The 18,722-nt window shown below is 43.4% G+C and overlaps 1 protein-coding gene across 2 annotated transcripts in view; it reads right to left on the reverse strand.

The window, feature by feature from the left end:
* Ptprm (protein tyrosine phosphatase, receptor type, M) overlaps window positions 1-18,722 on the reverse strand; it is a 687,644-nt gene that overhangs the window by 623,918 nt on the left and 45,004 nt on the right. The gene's annotated exons all lie outside the window — the stretch shown is intronic.

Below are 18,722 nucleotides of genomic sequence, written 5' to 3' on the forward strand. Positions count from 1 at the left end.
CGCACTGCGAGTGAAGCTGTGTGGATAATCCCAACGATTTCTGTGGTCTCCCACGTGAGGGCTCACAGCCTTGGAAAGCTGATGGATTAATGAAACACTGTTCCTGCTAATTGCTGACATAAGACTATTTAGGGCTCTGAGGCAATCACTGAAGATTTTTAGACGTTTTCACAGCTTCGCTGAGCAGTGTACTAATCTGTCATGCTAATTCCCACAGTAAACAGCAGAGCCCGGGTGAGGGATGGTTACAGCTCTCTTTCAGCATGACATCCTTGCAGCTCCCTCCAAAAACCATCTCTAAATCCAGATCGTTTGCTTAGATCATTTACCGGCTGTGACACGCATTCTCTCCAGACTCCAGGCAGAGCTGATGGCTGCAATTTTCACTTGGCTAATGAGAACAGATGTGCCGGTCCTGAGAGCCTGCCTCGGCCACCTCAACTCAGATGATGTCTCACGAAATTGGACCAGGAGCCTTCTGCTCCTAGAAATGACACCAGGCATTGTAGCACCAGGAGGGTTTCTGGATCATGACCTACACCCCTGAAGTCTCTACATGTGTCATTACTGTCACAAAAGGCCCAACAAAAGCAACTTGAGAAGGGTTTGCTTAGGGTCAGAACTGGTAGGGGGGCGGTTAGGGAGGGATCTAGAGGAGGGAGAAGCTAAGAATATGGAAATTAAAGGGAAGACTAGATTCTGCTTAGTAGCAGAAGTTTGAGGCATCTGGTTATATTGTACCCACAGAAAAGTGAGGAAAGAGAGACAAAGAGAACAACAGAGAGAAAGAGAGAGATAACTGCAAACTGGAGTAGGTCTCTTGACCTCAGTTAGTGTAGCTAGGAACACTCTCACTGTCATGCCCAGAGGTTTGTCTCACAGGTGATTCTAGATCTATTAAACTGGCAGGCAGTACTAATCGCCACACCCAATGGATTATCTGTATCTGAAAGGCCAAGCACCACAGGCAGACTGTGCCCTTAGATGCAAACTCCATTTCCAACTTGATCCTTATCCCCAGGTAAGTTGGGGGATAATGATACCATGTCTTTGAGCTCTGCTTCCCTGGATCGACACCATCAGCAAACCATCCCATGATTTATGTGTGGAACACCAAGGAGAACACAACTTGGAAGCCAGTACAGCTATGAACCCCAAAATGCCAAGTCTGTCTCAAATCCTAGGTGTGTCAACTACAAGAAAGAGAGATACATTAAAGTCAGCATCCGGTATCCAGTAGCCATTGATGTCATCCCAGGAGTCCCCTTGTCCTGACGCAGTACTGTGCCTTCTCACGGGCTTCCCTCTTAGAGGGTACAAAGCTGAGTAATTGACCTGCTCAAAATGCTATAAAACAATTATTGTAAGCCTATGAACTTGCCCTGAGATTTTATGCATCAGTGTTTTGTGGTGCTTCAAATAAGTCGTGATCATCACAACATATACAACTTAGCAAAGTCTGTAACACTCATTAGTTAGCATTAGTGAGTGGTGGGGCTCACTCTCCTGGAGCTACAGCAATAGCTGCAAGAAATACCCACACCCAGGGGAAGAGGTGGCATCAGAGAACTACTCATCTACCTGGAAAATCCCTTTGCAGCCCTGCCACATCACCTATCTCTGAAATGGACTCCGTGGTCCTCCTCAGGAGCACCCCTACTTCATCCTCTGGTATAGGGTGAAATTGAAAAGCCGGGTTTGTGTTTGTCAACTTCTTGTCATCCTGCATACAGATGTGTCACGACTGCAAAGCTAACAGGAAGAAATAGAGCCCATCACTTACTAAGGTTGAGAATCTCTGTGGTACAAAATCACGATTATCGATCGATTCCTGAAGAAAGGAAGCATGAACAAAGAAAGGAATTAACTCTTAGGAGGTCTCCAGGAGATGAGGAAGGTTTTCTCAGGGGGATTCAGTTTCAATTTAAAACTGAAAGGACACCATGAGCTCAAAGATATTAGGTGATTTGGTTAAAATTCCAGAGGATTGGGTTCAAAATGACTTTGTAATCTCACAACTTTAAAGCCTTCTTAATTAAGGACCCATATGTGTCTTAAATAAAACAGGACAAAGATTTATTTATTTATTTATTTATTTATTTATTTATTTTAGAACTTAAAGCCAATTGGGATAGGAGAGGAGACCTTGAGAAGCCGGACTTTAATGTGTTGCTCAATTAAAGAGAGAACTGGATGCCAGGCACAGGTTCTTGTGCTCTTCTGAGGGAAGGGAGCTGACCTGAGAGGCCCTTCCAATCAACACCACTGGCTCTCACACTGCTGTGCTTAGCTGCCCGGGCAGAATGCACTGCTGCTAATGGTGGGTGTGCTGCATATCTCAAGGAGAGAGAAACAAAGCCTTAGCAGTTTCAGAGGAGCCACTTCACCAGGCCTCAGTGCAGATGCAAATCCATCATCCACTCTAGAAGGTTCTTCACTGCCCCCAACGAAAAACATTTTAAAGTAACAAAGGAGAAACTTTAAAAGCATCACTCTCAAGTCTTATTTTATTTTATTATTCATTTCCCCCACTTACCAGTTTACAAATAAATCTGCTCAGAGACCCCAAAGTCTGTTCCATGCTTTAAAAAGTGTTTTGAAGAGCTTCAGATAGCCCAGAGGAGGAGGATGTTGGGGGGGTGGGTGAGAGGGGGTGGATGGGTTGGTGGGTGGGGGAACACCCTTTTAGAGGTGAAGCAGAGGGAAGAAGGGGTGGGGGGCTTGTGGAGGGGGAACCAGAAAAGGGGACAAGACTAGAAATGTAAATAAATAATTTTTTAAAAGGAGCTTTGGATAGATAGAGCACTTGCCTAACATACACAAGACCTTCAGTTCTAACCCAGCCAAGCAATAAGCAATACAATCATACATATGAACATATACACATATATACATATATATCAAATTAAAATTTGATGCTAAAATAGGGTTTTTTGGGGGGAGGGGTTGTGTTTTGTTTGTTTATTTGTTTATTTCATTGTTTTTAGCTCCCTGCATCTGTGGTGCTCCATGTCCATTGCGTTCACCCACTGGGCTTTAACCAACTGGTTACTCCACAACTCAGTCCTTCTCTGTCCACTGCCTATCTCAGAGAGCCAGTGATGTGTGGCTCTACCCCACCCACACACAAGCATTCCTCCAAGCCTGCTCTATAAGTCTTCCTGAGGTAAGTCAGAAGTGGTCTCAGCCTCCTCCCTCACTGTCCCCTTTTTCTCAGTCACGAGGAATGCAGCTCAAGTCAGCTCTCTGCTCTCCCTCTTTCACATCATGGCCGCTCACCTACCTGGCTCTGCAGCCCTGCCCTGCTCCTCACCGTTAACGATCTCAAACCTAGTCTCCTCCTAAACAGAATGATTTTTAAAACATGTATGTACACTCCCACATACACACACAAACAAAATTTGCCACCCTAGTTGCCCAAGGTTCAAGCACTTTCCAGTTGCACTTAGATCTTTGCAGTGGCCCTGGACAATTTCCGATCTGTGCCACATGCCTGTAAGTTCACCTTTGCCTAATACAACCCCTGCCCAGTGTCTCCAAAGTAGCCACAAGGCAAGCAAAGTGGTAGGAAACCTCAAAACCAAAACCAGGGCACATAGAAACTGAGCCACTTGGTTCTGATGCTTGGGAGAGCAATCCTCACTAACCTCAGCTTCCTCATTTGTTAAATCAGGGTTACAATATGCACCCCTCCTCTTCAGGTAATCATGAGGATAAAGATAACCTGGGTATGGAAAAACACACAGCCATGGAATCATAGAACCATACAGAGCACACCATGGGCTTCCTGAAGCCAGGGCTTGATGTGTCTTCTGCTTAGCAGCTGGTATTACTTGATACAGTGCTCTTCAGCAAGATCAGCACCCACTTGAACCACAGAACCATCTCTTTAGCCCCTCTCCCTATCTTTTTTTTTTAAAAAAAGAAATGTTCTTTTTCTAATTAAAATATCTTTTATTTAGATCTTTACCCTGACTTGGCTGGATCTCTGATCTGTGCCACAGGCCTGTAAGTCTATCTTTGTCTAAAACAACCCTCGCCCAGTGTCTCCACTGTAGCCACAAAGTGGACAAGAGAGATTCTAAAACCATACATACATTTTTTAATGGCTTTCACATGTATGTAAAAGACGAGAGTGATGGTTCCATGGACAAACGTATTTGTTATTCTTGTGGAAGACCAGAGTTCAATTTCCAGAATCCTTATTGGTAGCTCACAACCACCTGTAAATCCAGGTTGTGGGGATCCAATGCCCTGTTCTGACCTCCTCGGACACCAGGTCAATTGTCCGACCCATGACAGAGTTAGTCTCAGCCCCAGAAAACACAAAGTTTAGGGAATCTACAACTTTGAACGTCGTTAGGAGACAACAGAGGGTGGGAGAGAATTTGAGTTTCCCTTTTAACTCGAATTTAAGCAAATATCCTTTAAACGACTCAAAATACCAGCTAATGGTTTTGACAGATTATTCAGTGATTTAAATATCTCATTCTTTTAAGTAAAACAGCACCAGACACGCATGATTTGCGATCAAGTCTCTGTACCATAAGTGCAATTTCCAGAAAGCTGTATTATCTTTTTAAGCTCTCATCTCAAAGACAATAACTGCTGTGCAGTAACAGCACACGGGGGAATACCAGAAATACATTAAATTAGTTGCACTAATTTTAAGTAGAATCATTAAACTACTTTTTTTAAGAAAAAATTTCTGAATTAGGGGGATGCTTTGGTATCACAGGGAGGACACAATGGCTGCTTCAGACACTTTGCAGACTCTAATCCCATCCGAAGATATTCAGGGTGGTTCAGACAGACACCCTGACATTTACATATATGTGTATATGCATCAATCAAACATTTGTTTTACTTTTTACTATGTATACGAATGTTTGAGTATGTACATGTGTGTGTAGGTTACCACTGGAGCCGAAGAGGGTGGAGAATCTCCTTGGAGCTAAACTTACAGGCAATTGAGAGTGCTGAGAACCGAACTCAGATCTTCTGCAAGACTAATACCCACTCTTAACCACTGAACCATCTTTTTAGCCTCTCTCTCTCTCTATTCTTTTAAAATAAATGTTCGTTTTTATTATTATTATTAAAATATAGAGACCAGAGAGACGGCTGGATGGTTAAAAGTACTTCTTGTTTTTTCAGAGGACCTGGGTTCAATCTCCAGAAACCTCAGAGCAGCTCACAACCACCAGTAAATATAGTTTCTGGGGCTCCAACACCTTCTTCTGACCTCCTCAGGCCCCAGATACACATGGTGTGCATACATACATGCGATCAAAACACTCAAGCACACATACAATAAGTAAAAAGCTAGAAGTAACTAAAGCATAATCGCACAGCTCCCCTCTTCCTTTTCCTCCCTCCAATCTCTTCCAATCCCCTCAGATTAGTGACCCCTTTCTCTTTGTTACTGCTTCATATATGTGTAAATGCATGAATGTATATACAACCCACCGAGTCAGCTTAGTGTCATTGGTACATGCCTGACTTCAGGGCTGACCACTTGGAATTAGATAACCAACTGAGGGGCTGTATCTCCCATTCTCAGAAGTCCTATATTTTTATATGACTAAAATGAACTAGAATATGTGTCAAATTCTTCAAATTCTTTTTTTTTTAAAGCAAGGTAGCATTTTTTCCTTATACAAGTAGAATTATATATACCAGGAATTCTACACAGAGACTATCTATCTATCTATCTATCTATCTATCTATCTATCTATCTATCTATCATCTCTGAGTTTGTGTGTCTATGTATGCAGTGTACCTGGGGTTCCCTCATAAGCTAGGCACTAGCTCTATAACTGACCCATGCCCCAAGTCTATGCCTGATTCTCCTTGGGAATGGATGAAACTCTAATTCTGGTTGCTATAGCAAAGGACCTGACTCTAACGAAGCTCAATGTGAGCAATCCTGTTGCTTCACACAGAGGACCTTAGTCAGAGAAAACTGCTGGGTCAAAGTGCAGTTCTACTTTTCCCCACAAACCTGTGCCCCTCTGGAATGCTGATGGAGGCAATTAGCAAAGCCAAGCCCAGTGCCATGGACTAAAACACACACTAACGGTCTCATTGTTTCATGGCCCTTCATAACCCTTCACCACTGGACATACATACTGCTTTTTAAGGAGCCTTTTCGAGTTAACTGAGCCTCACCATGAGTCACGGGATACCCTGTGTACCAAAGGCTTCTTTCCCATGGTTACCAAAGCCCTGAATCCATCATGAAACACCAGGATGAAGGCCTGCCACTAGGAAGGCCCAGCATACCCTGAATCAAGGACCTATGCCCAGGGCTGTGGGGATCTAAGATGAGATGCTAGAGCCCACTGTCCCCAGAGGGCCCACTTAGCATGATGAATTCTCAGCCAGGGAACATGACAGCATGAAACAAGGAGGCATGAATTCTCAGCCAGGGAAGATAACAGCGCAAAAGGCTTGGCAGAAAGCTCATGACTAGAACTGTCAGCTATGGTCTGACTTGGGCTCTCAGCGTGGGACGTTGGGACTGCATACATGACAAGCTCATAGATAACCTGACCTCTTTGTTCACAACACTACTGGCTACTTGTCCTGTGAGACAGCAGAAAACTGATGTGACCAATGTGCTTTCCTTCCACACACACTCTCCTGGCCACACCCCCTTCCAGGCTGCCAGTCGCGGCCATCAGAAAACCTTGGGGACAAGATTGTGAAATGGGAATTTTTCTTCACACTTAGTTTTATGTAACAGACTCACGATCTTCAAAGCCAGATAAAGCCCCGACATTGCTGAGCCCTTTGAAATGAAGGCGATATTTTGTGTACCGTGCTTTCTGAATGGATGGAATGAGAAAACGACCTCATCTAACACAAACCTACCACGAAGACTTGCCTTGGAGCAAATAAAGCCCTTAACAGGTGCAGTTATTACTCTCTCTAGGAGTCAACTTCGAAGATGATAGGATGGTCAAAGCCCAAGTGCCTTGCTGGAGGCTCTCATTTCGGCCTCCCAATGGGAGGGATCTCTTCTGCCTTACAGGAAAATGAAGCTGAAAGTCTGTGTGAGCAGATTCAGGCTCACACAGTCATGTCTTCCAACCCCAACTGTGACCAGTTCTAAGTGGTCTCAGTAGGGTCTTGAAGCTTCTGATGAAGGCACAGTCAGTTGATACAGACCCGCTTACCCCCTGCTAACTCAGGCCTTTCCCTTCAGGTCCTGGAAGGATTAGAGTTTAGAGAGCTTTATTCTCTCCTCTCTTACCTTACAATGCAATCTCACCACAGGGCAAAGATTAGGCCATGTTCCTTCTTCATTCTTAAGCCAAGAATAGCAAACAGAATCAAATACTGTGGGAAACTGGACTTGTACAGACATCTGTTTGCACTGGATGTGATAAGAGCTGGAGAATTACTAATAAGTCAAAACAAATCAGGAAATCTGGAAACCTCTGACCTATTGATAGCTATTAGGCTGGTTTGTTTTGTTTTAACTACGTTCATATCAGGGAATGAAGGAAACACAAGAGATGATATTTTGGCGCCTGCCTTGGGGGAAAAAGAAAGCTCTTTGAACTTGGAGTTTTCTTAGCCTTCTAAAAGCCCTTTTTTTTTTTTTAGTTTTTCACGTATGCTTTTATCTTAGTTCTCTCTAAATACATACTCTCCCATACTCTCCGTGGCAGCTGTGGGCACACTTCAGGCTCTCTCGCAGAGCTTGCAAAAATCTGTCAGAAGCAAAAGTGATTCCTTCAAGGCCTTTGAACACACCTGCTAATGGCTGGAGCTGGCAAGGGAATCACGGGCGGTTGTTCAAACAGCAGCAGCGCACACAAACCAGGCTCAGAGAAGACTACAAGGTATAGGAATCTGCACTGTGTACTCCTTGGGGGTACACACTACTTACGGTCTCCATCTTACAGAAGAGGATGGGAAGCACAGAGAAGAACTTAAATAATTCAGTTAATTTACACAGTGAGGAAATGATTCAGAACCGGTCACACCTACAGTTCTCTACAGGCTAACTGGTTGCAAATAGCACAGTGGATCAGGCCCTTTCAGGGGACTTTGGAATGTGGAATAAGGACCTGGGTTCTACATTCTTTAGGATGCCTTCAGGGTCTAGCCCAGAACAAAGAAAGGAACGGGACCAATTTGGGGCGGTTAGGACCTGTTCCTTTCTCATTCTTGGATAAATCACTGCCCTGTTAGAGACTCCATGTTAAAAAAAAAAAAAAAAAAAAAAAAGAAAGAAAGAAAGAAAGAAAGAAAGAGAAAAAGAAAAAGAAAAAGAAAAAGAAAGAGAAACCAGAATCCTTTCTTATCTTCACCTGTCTCAGCTACAACACATACAGCTTTAAAAAAAAAAAAATCACCTCTTAAAGCTTATTCCCCAGCACAGAAAATGGTAACCAATGTAATCGCTGAGAAGTGTTACCTGTAAAACAGAAAACAGAGTGCATGCGCATGCTAGCAAATGTGTATGTGTTATGTGCATTCACAAGTGTGCATGTGCACACAGAGAGGCAGAGAGACAGAGAGAACTGGAAAAGTGTTCTTAGTGCGCCTTTAGATTATTGTTCTCTTTTCTTTCTGGCATGCTCTGGTATTTTCTAGTCTTTTCCTACAATGATGATATAAAAATCTTAAACTCAGAAAAAGTGCTATAAGCCAAAGCAATTTTTAACAAAGAGTAAACATACATTTTTTTCCCCATAAGATACTACTTTGGCTAAAATAAAAGCCATTTTATGTAATTAAGTTATAAAACATCATCCCAACCAAAAATTACCTTACACCAAGGGAAAAAAATGAGAACTTGCAAAACCTGAGCTAGTGTTAAAATTTGCAAGCTCCACGAAAGGTTTATTAGTAAGAAAAGTAACACAGAACTCTTGCACAAATCTCAGTGACCAGAGCAATGGAAAAAAATAGAAATGGAAAGGTTCAAAAAATGATTTTTCCTCTTAAGCCTGGAAGAGAAATATCAGAGGGATTGTTGTTTAAATGAGAACTTGGCTGAACTATGCTTTCTTTCAACAAGTTGTTGTGACATGTGTTCACACACATGTACACAGACACACACATGCATACATGCACACACACTCATGTATACATATACACACATATGCACATATATACTCATACACACACACACATGTACACACTCATGCACACATACACATGTGCACATATACACATGCACACACACACATGCATACATATACACATATGCACGTGCACACATACACAATCACACACACAGACACACCAACACACACAAGGTCTGACAATTACTTCACTTTCAATTTTCTATGAGGGATAGAGGACGGCAGAAAGCGAGGAGTGAGTCCCTTGTGCTGCAGCTGCCCTGGGCAAAGAGCTCCTTTGCTGCTACCACTCCCTCTGAGAAGCCGCCACCACCCAGAAGGCCAGTGGCCAGTCTTGGATCCCGCCTCTCCTCATCACCCTGCTTCAGTGGCCCTTGCCACAGCACAGCACACAGAAGATGTAGTAAAGCCCACCTCGACTCCACATGTGCCCCTTCAGCATCTACATGACAACATTTCCGATTACAAGCTGATCTCAGGCAGTCTCCAGACTGCTCACCTGCTCATCTTTCCTCTGATACTGTTCTTCCCATAGCAAGCAGGTACACCTCACACTTCTGTTCCCACTTCAGTGAAACCTCTGCACCTTTAATTTTACTGGGAACCTAAAACTTCTCTTTAAGAAAAAAAATCCCTAACAATGAAGCCAAGTGTCTAATACTCTGCAATCCATCCATTTGGGCACCTGATATCACTTTCTTGTCTTTATCTCTTTGAACAGTCCTTGCGTAGCTTCCGATCTTCCCGCTTCTTTCAACTGTGTCTGTTTCATTACGCTCAAAGCAAAGCAGAGAGCCACGTGACAGGCATGCAAATGACCTGAGTACCTGGCATCATCTCTCTGCACTTGAGTCCCCATCCACAGACTTAGCATAGATCTCTGTTGAGTTCTGTGACGAAAGGAGAATGCTGGAGAGACAGAGATTCACAAAGCTTTGAGTTGCACCTGTGGGAAACCGGTCTGAATGGTGGCCCATCGAGGGCAGTGACTATGCAAAGCCACGTTCCTCAGCGTTAGGGATAGAGTTTTCCTGTCTTTGATTGAGAGAGGGAGACAGACAGATAGACAGGCATTTTGACATTTGATTGCCCCTGGTCCACTGAGGCAAATCAAGAAACCATCCATCCCATCCCAAGGTCCTTTGCTGGTGGAGTTCCTCACCCACCCTCACCATGTCGCCAGAGGAATTCTTGCATGCAAACCTAGCCTAATGGAGACCTCAGCCCCTTATGTATGATGTCATTCAGGGTGGGCTGAGTTCTAGCATAGTAACATGCATCAGTTATCAAAGTACACAGGATCCCACATGCACCATGCCCATCAGCTGACACTTCTTTCCCAAGCCATGCTAAGATGAAATACATCGCTGATCCCCGGGTAGGACATTTAATTGGCCAAAGCATGTTGTGTGGGCACACCTGTGTCTGAATGAACACAGGGATAAAAATCCTATGTATACTAAGAAGGAATTCAGGATATCTGTGAAAAGGCACACACTGGATAGGTAAGTCTCCCAGGCCTGCTTCCTTTCAGCCTGGTAGAGAATGCTGGGGTAGGAACAGGCAGAGATAGATCAGCCAATCAAGTGCCTGCCACACAAGCGTGATGATCTGAGCTCAGATTCCCTAGTGTCCACGTAAAAAGCCAGGTATGAAGGCATACATGTATGATCCCGAGCTTGCACACCAGCCAGCCTAGCAGAATCACTGAGCTCCGGGCTTAGTGAGAGACCCTGCCTCAAAGACCACTGTAGAGGGGCCAGAAAGATGACTCAGCAGTTATGAGCACTGGCTGTTCCTCTGAGGACCAGAGCTTTAGGTTCAGGACCCACTTGTCAGCTCCAGTCCCAGGAGAGTTGACATTTTCTTCTGGCCTCTGCAGGTTCCAGGTGCACACATAGTAAAGAGACATAGATGAAGGAAAACCATCTATATACATATATATATATATATATATATATATATATATATATATATATATACATATATACATATATATATACATATATATACATATATATATATATGAATGAGAGATATACATATATATATGAGAGATATATATGCATGTATATATATGGTTTTCCTTCACTAAAAATATTTTAATAAAAGAAAAACTAATTTAATTGAGGTAGATAAATAGTAATTGAGGAAGCTACCCAATGCTGACCTCTGGACTACACATGCGAGAATACAAACATGCATGTTCACCCATATGTATCTCATCCAACACACACAAACAAATCCACCAAAGGCTTTCGAGAAACAGCTCTACTAAATGAAGTCTGAAACAGGGCAACGAAGAGTGATGGGAATTCCAACTGGCTACCATCCAACAGATTATGACTGTGTCTCTTTTGAATCCTCAAGTATCTTTTTTTTTCTTAAACCTTGACCATTAACTCATTTAGTGCTGAGTCAGCTTCTTCAACACTAAATGAACACAGCATTCTCCCTCTGAACATACACATGGTGGGGGGAGTACCAACTGTATCGATCATCTGATTGGAGAAGACAATATTCTTAGTTTTGGGAGTCACACATTTCCAGAATTGGTATCCTGGCGGGGTGCTTCTTCACAAAGTTCAACCAATCCCAAGAACAGTTCTTCCTTCAAAAATGTCATCCTCTGTAAATGGTCCCCAGGGCCAGGCTCAGGGAGGCCTCCAGAGTGCCTCTCAGAACGAGACCTTCCATGAACCAAGCTTTCAGACACTCTCAACTCTCCTGGCATCCCTGAATTATTCATCTTTTTGCAACTTCCAGAACACCAACGGAGGCCAGGACGGTTTCTGCAATTTGATGTTACATCTTCTCAAGTGGCTAAAGAGGCTGTAAAGCACCCCATTGCTTAAGCCTGCCATCTCAGTTCCATTAGCGGTAAAGACCTCTCTATTCAAACTGCTAAGTAAATCCTCTGAGAGCCGGGGGACTGTTTCATGCTTGAAAGCAACTGTTAAGAATTTGACAACAACCAAACTGTTCCTATTTAATCCTTCTCCCAAGGTAAAAAGAATTATAGGTAAACATATGCCTTCATTATTTGCTTTGCTGCATTTCAATACCCAGTCCCACACAAAATTGCCAGCCAAGGACTTAATGCCACTGCTTGCACATTTCAGTGTGGGCACCTCTGCAGAATGGAAAAAAAGATTAAGGATGGTGACAGAGCCAGGGGGCCATGAGCCATGGCAAGTGTTGTACACACCTAAATGTCACCAGGGTAATAGGTGAAGAGAGGAACATTATAAATCAAAGGTCCCAGCAAGGAAGAAAAGAAAGCATGCAGATGAGGGTTACAGAACAGAAATTCCTACAGTGATTCGAAAGATACTGATATGGGCAGGAAGAGCTTGGCGGTTGACTAGGGATTTCTCTCAAGGTTTCTGTCCTGCCTTGAGCCTTCAGTGACATACAGCTTGGCACATCTCCAGTTCACTATTCCTATCAGAGGTAATTTTATTAATACATTAGATAGATGTTCTAAAATGCGATGCATCTGAGCGCAAGTGAGAAAAATAGACACTCCTTTAAAATGTGCAGTCTCAGAAGCATAAATAATTAGTACAGAAGAATAAGGGGATGGAAATAACGAGGGGAACGGGAGGAGCCTGGAACTCCCAGGGCCACTGGGTCTGTAGATGACAATATGTCTCTTGAAGAAAGGAGGCTTTGTCTCGCCTGTAGGGTTGTATTCAACTCTATAACATGTGCCAAGGTATCGTATCTAGACAGGTTTTGAGAAGGAGGAGGGTGGATCTCAAGATGGCGGGCGGGGGCAGGGGCAGGGGCGGGGGTGGGGGAGTGTCTTCGTGAATAAGCAGCAGCATGCACAGCTGAAGTGTATGCGCTCACCATGAAATCCTGCTTCCAGTATCGGGCTGTCGCTGACAGTGTCTCAGAACAGTGTTGTCTACTCCTTAGGAGCCCAGAGTCACTTCCAGCATTCCTTTCTCCTCCTGTGAGCCAACACACACAGAACCCCAGGAAAGACCAGGCAGCCTTCCAACTCTTCCAGACGGAGGGTAGGTAAGGCAAATTGAAACCAGGAAGAACTCACAAATGCACTAAAGAACTGCTCCGCGGCATTCCTTGGCCTCCCACCTCTCAGACATTCCAGCCCACCACTCAGAGGGTGAACTTGGAGTCACTTCGCACAAAAGGCTTGGGCTGGGTGGGGCGGGAGATCTTCAGCAGTAGTTAAAGTGGATGGAATCCTCTTTGATCTCAAGTGTGGGTGGTTAGAGATGTAGCTCAGTGGTAGGGCATGGCCCTGCTTCCATTTCCCAGCACCATGAAAACAAACAAACAGCAAAAAACCCCAGATGGACAGACAGGCAAAAATCTATAATGTAAATGGTTTCAGGTGAATACGTCTTCATTGAGTGTGTGTAATCTTGGCTCTGAGGAAGTAGGATGGAAAGGAAGATATTAGGTCTTCAACAGCTTACAGAATAACAAAGAAGAACATTATTTAAAGAAATAACTGAATTCTGGGATGCCTACTAGTGCTCTGAATGGAGAGGAATCCCCACCGAATATGGTTCTACCAGTCATTTTAGGAATGAACCATGTGAGTTTCAGAGAGGAAGGAAGCTCACACCACCACAGTGTCAATGTCAATGAGGAATCTGGTGATTCAATTCACAAACAGAAGTATCTACAGTCAATTCAAGCTTCCTAAGGCTCCTTTACACACACACACACACACACACATGTACACAGGCATGCATGCACACACACACACACACATACACATGCATGCATGACAGACATGTACATATGCACATGCGCATACACACACATACACACACATACACAGTGTGAAACTATAAAGTCTTATGGAAAGAAAGTCCAACCCTTTAATGAATTCACCCTTTCTTCCTGCTCCCCACATCACAATATAACACAAAATCCCCTTTTCTGGGAAAAGGCCATCAGACATGATTTCAATTTCCAGCGCATCTACTCAGCTCCCGCTATTGTAATATCCTCCTGTGTTCTGTGGATTTGAACCTTGCTCTCTGTGATCAACAAGTCCTGGTGGTAAGATCAATGTCAAATGACCCTGCACAGCACAGTCATTCACATGAGGAAACTCTAAGAAACTCCATCTTGGGCACAGGCCAAGAAGGCGGTCCAGACAAATGAGAGACAGCAGGATCACATGGCCTTGTGACTAAGAAAGTACAGACAGGCTTTCTCAGCCCTCCCACCAGTAAGCCTTCCCTTGAGGAGCCGGCCCTAGCTGAACTCTTGTGCTAAAGCAGGCAGAGAGGGAATAGGGGAGTTGATCTGTAGGCCATGTGGACAAACTGGTGTACAAGTGTGTGTGTGTGTGTGTGTGTTTGCCACACATATGTGGGTGCCTAGAGAATCCAGAAGATATCATTAGATCCCCTGGAGCTAGATTTAGAGGTAGTTGTGAGCAATCTTACATGTGTGCTGGGAACTAAATTAGGTTCCTTGAAGAACATCAAGTGTTCTTAACTACTGAGCCATGTGTCCAGTGCTGTCTTATGTGTATGTTTTGTGCCCTGCTGTATTTATAGTGTAATCTCTCAGCAGTGAGGGACATGCAGCCCCCTATCTACCTGAGCTGGCTGCTGGTCCTCACCACCAAGCCTTCACCTTCCACACAACGTGTGTGAAGGGTAGTATGGAATAATTCAATCTGCAGGGCCAACAACACAGGCATCTCTTAGGTCTGGTAGCTAGACTCAGTAAAAAACAAGCTCAGCAACACATTACACCAAACAATGTAGGCTTCTGAGAGAACCCAGGTAGAAGCACACTAATGAGTACTTGGTGACGTCATTAACAAGACGGTCATGGATGGCATGTCTCACTTCCAGATTTCCCTCATTATATTAAGGGTATTATTTAAAATGATTTCATTTAAATTGATTTTTTTGTCCTCCAAAAACAAACAAGCCCCAGGAGTTAAAAAATTATCAAGTTTAAATAACAAAGAATAGGATGAAACTTCTTGCAAATCCCTAATTACAATTTCTTGAAACACTAGATTATAATTCTAAGCCATGGAAAAGACCTGCTGCTAAAGTGTACTATGACATATGTGGTGTTGCAGGGAAGGGTTATAAGAGGGAAACACCAAGTAGGACTGGATTTCTAATTCACATCACACCCACAAGAAACCTTCAAACTTGGATGTAACTTGTTAAAGTTGATCTTACAACAGTTTGTCCATAAAGTCCCCTGAAGGGGAAGCAGCACTCTGCAATGAACCCCGCTTTAAGACGCCAGTTATAGAATAAGCATGCAGCTGAACTAAAGACTGGTGGCATATTGATCCTGGTCAAACTCATTACCTGTTTGCCAATGGCAACTGATGCTGCCCTAATGGAAAAGGAGAAGAACACCCACCAGGATTTCTCATTAGGCGAAACACTCGGGCAGATGATTTGACTGGGAATAACAGTCAAATTAACTGGACCGGCTGCCTAGATGTGATTCAATTTTCTCTAAAGAGAGACACCCCTTCGCGACAAACAGCCATTTGGTTCTTCTTCTTTGTCTTCTTCTTTTTTTTTTTTTTTTTTTTTTTATCATCACTTATTATCACTTCAGACTTATAAGCTCATAGGAAGCTCTAATTACCTCAAACATAAACATGCTGGCTCTTTCATATCCCTTCACTTCCTAGGCTTCTAAACAATCTTTGATCACACTAAATCAAACTGCCAGCGTCTCCTGACTCTGAAGCTGCCATTCCAGGAGCTGGCCTAACTACAGTCTCCCACACACCACAGGCCCTGCCCTGTGTACTGTATCACTATGGCAACACAAGTTTGGCTGTGCTTCTGTGGTTTTCTGCTAAGCCAGTGCTCGACTGAAATTTCCACAATCATATTGAAATTATGTGTACAAAGAGAAGGCTTAATTTGGATTCTGTGGGACACATGGCTGGTGCTTCTTCGTACCCTAAACTGTTCTGCAGGGGGGCAGGTAGAAGAGGAGAAGGATTTTCCTATCTGTTATGTACTTGCCATCTGCAGACCCCAGTGTCACAATGAGGCAAGTCAGCATCTCTCTCTAAATCACCAATGTTCCATTCTCTTTTCTGTAACTATTGTGCAGCCCAAGTAAAGCTATAAAAGTGGCAAGGGAAAAAAAAAAGCGATTGCTACACAACAAAATCAGTTTCACCTAAGTAATGTTACAATGTATCAACCTATAAGCACCTGGGACTGTTTCCAAGTATTATAAATCCAGCTCCAGGGGGCTCTGATGCCCTCTTCTGGACTCCACAGATACCTGCATTCATATGCACATACTCATACACAAACACATGTACACAACTTAAAAATAATAACTCTAAAATGTGTTGATGAAGGAGACCTTTTAGAATGGGCAACAGTAATCTGTTGACCCAGGAAATTAACCCAACCTCGCACAGGAATTAACTGAGTATCTATTTCCTAGTTACAAAGTGTATGGGCAACATAATCCCACTTCCCAGAATACTTGCAAGAAACTAGGTTAGCCAGGCCAGCAAGAACAGTGAACATAACTTTTTGGGTGTCTACCATGTGAGCTGGCAGTGACTAACTTTATGGGATAGCTGAGAAAAGAAGATGGCAGGGAGGGTTTGTCAGGGCTAAACAGATGGCCCAATGAGAAAGAGCACTTGCCGCACAAACACAAGGAACATAGTTCAGATCCCAGAGCCCACATAAAAAGCCAGCCACGGCTGTGCTGCCTAATAGGGCAGCACTGTGGGAAGGAGCAAGAGAGAAGGATCCCTGGGGCTTGCTGCCTGCCAGATTAGCTCCAATTTCAGGGAGAGACCCTGTCTCAAAGAATAAGGTAGAGAGTGGTAGAAAAGGCCACACAGCTCTCTCCTTTGGTTTCCATTTATACACATTCCCATCCTTGCATACACAAGCCCACATGCATGAGCAAAGATCACGCACATACAAACTGCACACACATGATTATATGCCCATATACACGTAAACTCAAAAGTCTTGACACCTGTAAATAAGCAATACTCTTACTTGTAGGTACACATGCCCACCTAGCTACATAAATCAAACACACACACACACACATTGCACATCAGCTCACTTTGCTGTCTTTCCTTCTTGGAAGAGACAAAGTATATTATTATTAGTTATTGTTATTATAGTTATTGTTGTTGTTGTTAATTTTATTATCCAGAGCCCACGTGAAAGAGCGCATGTAACCTACAGTCTTGTTTATCTCATTCAGCATCTAGAAGTCTACATTTACAACATTTATGAACACTAAATAAATTTCAGGAACCTTCCAAAGAAAAATAATGGTCAGCTGGTCATGGTGGCACCCTTGTCATCTCAGCATTTGTGAAGCTGAAGCAGGATGATTAGGAGTTCAAGGCCAGGCTGAGTAGCACAGTGTGGCTCTGTCTCAAAAAAAAAAAAAAAAAAAAGTTAAAGATTCAAAGCATATTTTACTATCTTAAAGGATTCTAGGGAACCCTGGTTTGAGATGTTAGCTAAAAAAAAAAAAAAAAAAAAAAAAAAAGACTTCATGACTGACTTAAAAAAGAAAATACTTTGATAGACATATGAAACTATTTGGAAATTTAAGAACTTGTGTTGATTAAAAAAAACATGGGAACACACGTTCCTCATTTGGAACTACAGTGTACAGCAGACTGTATAGCGTTGTCTATCAAACCAGCTGTGCTTGTCATTGTCAACTGGCCCATTTCAAGGTCAGTGTAAGATGCCTGTAGCTTTCAGAGTATTCCTGAGAACTCCCAGGATACCTGACAACCTTCCAAGTTTGACAACTGCCTGGCTGTGGGCCGTCTGCCCCCTGCTCACCCCTGTTGACTTATTTTGAGGGGAGGATCTTTTGCCTTTTTTAAAAATTTATTCATTGCAAATACACAAAAGAATGTAAAGACTGTCTATTAATAGAGCAGAATGTTTCTTTAATATTATAATGTCTACACACATGATACAATGTTAAATTCAGGTGAAGCCTAGCTGTAGTTTATTGTTGCCACTCTTAGTAAGAGGCTTCCTTACCCTGGAAACGGACACAATAGTGCTAGTATTTGTCTAAAGCTGCCCCAAGAAACAAAGTTAACATAATTCTTCTGCTCAGCCTCACTCAGCAAATACCATTCATAAATTCTCGTCATCAGGTGAGGCCACTTCCCTAAAACCATCAGAGATGGACAGAAAACACTTGCGCTTCTCCAGGAGTCTGCTCAGCGTACCCTACCACAACTGTATCACCTTGGCCTTCACCCTGACCAGAAATTCAAGACTAGCCAAGGCTCACAAGACCTACTCATTCTGTCAACAGGAAACTGCCTCCCCCCCATCCCCCCCCCCCACCGCCCCTAGTAAAGGTGATACCTGTGGTAAGGGACTCAACAGGAGGTGAGGGACACTGGGTATGATGTTTGTCACTCTCGTGCAAGTCCACCTCCTAAACTAAGGTTGTAATATTCATACAGGGTCCCTCTTATTTTAAAGGGGAAGCTGTGAGGTGCCCTGCCATTTCACGACTAAACTTCTCTAAGAGAGGCAGAGATGAGCAGTGGCTGGACAGAACACTCACTGCTGCTCCCTAAAAGATTCTGCCAAGGATGGATGT

This window comes from Mus musculus, chromosome 17 (assembly GCF_000001635.26).
Source record: "Mus musculus strain C57BL/6J chromosome 17, GRCm38.p6 C57BL/6J".
NCBI classification, from domain to species: Eukaryota; Metazoa; Chordata; class Mammalia; order Rodentia; family Muridae; genus Mus; species Mus musculus.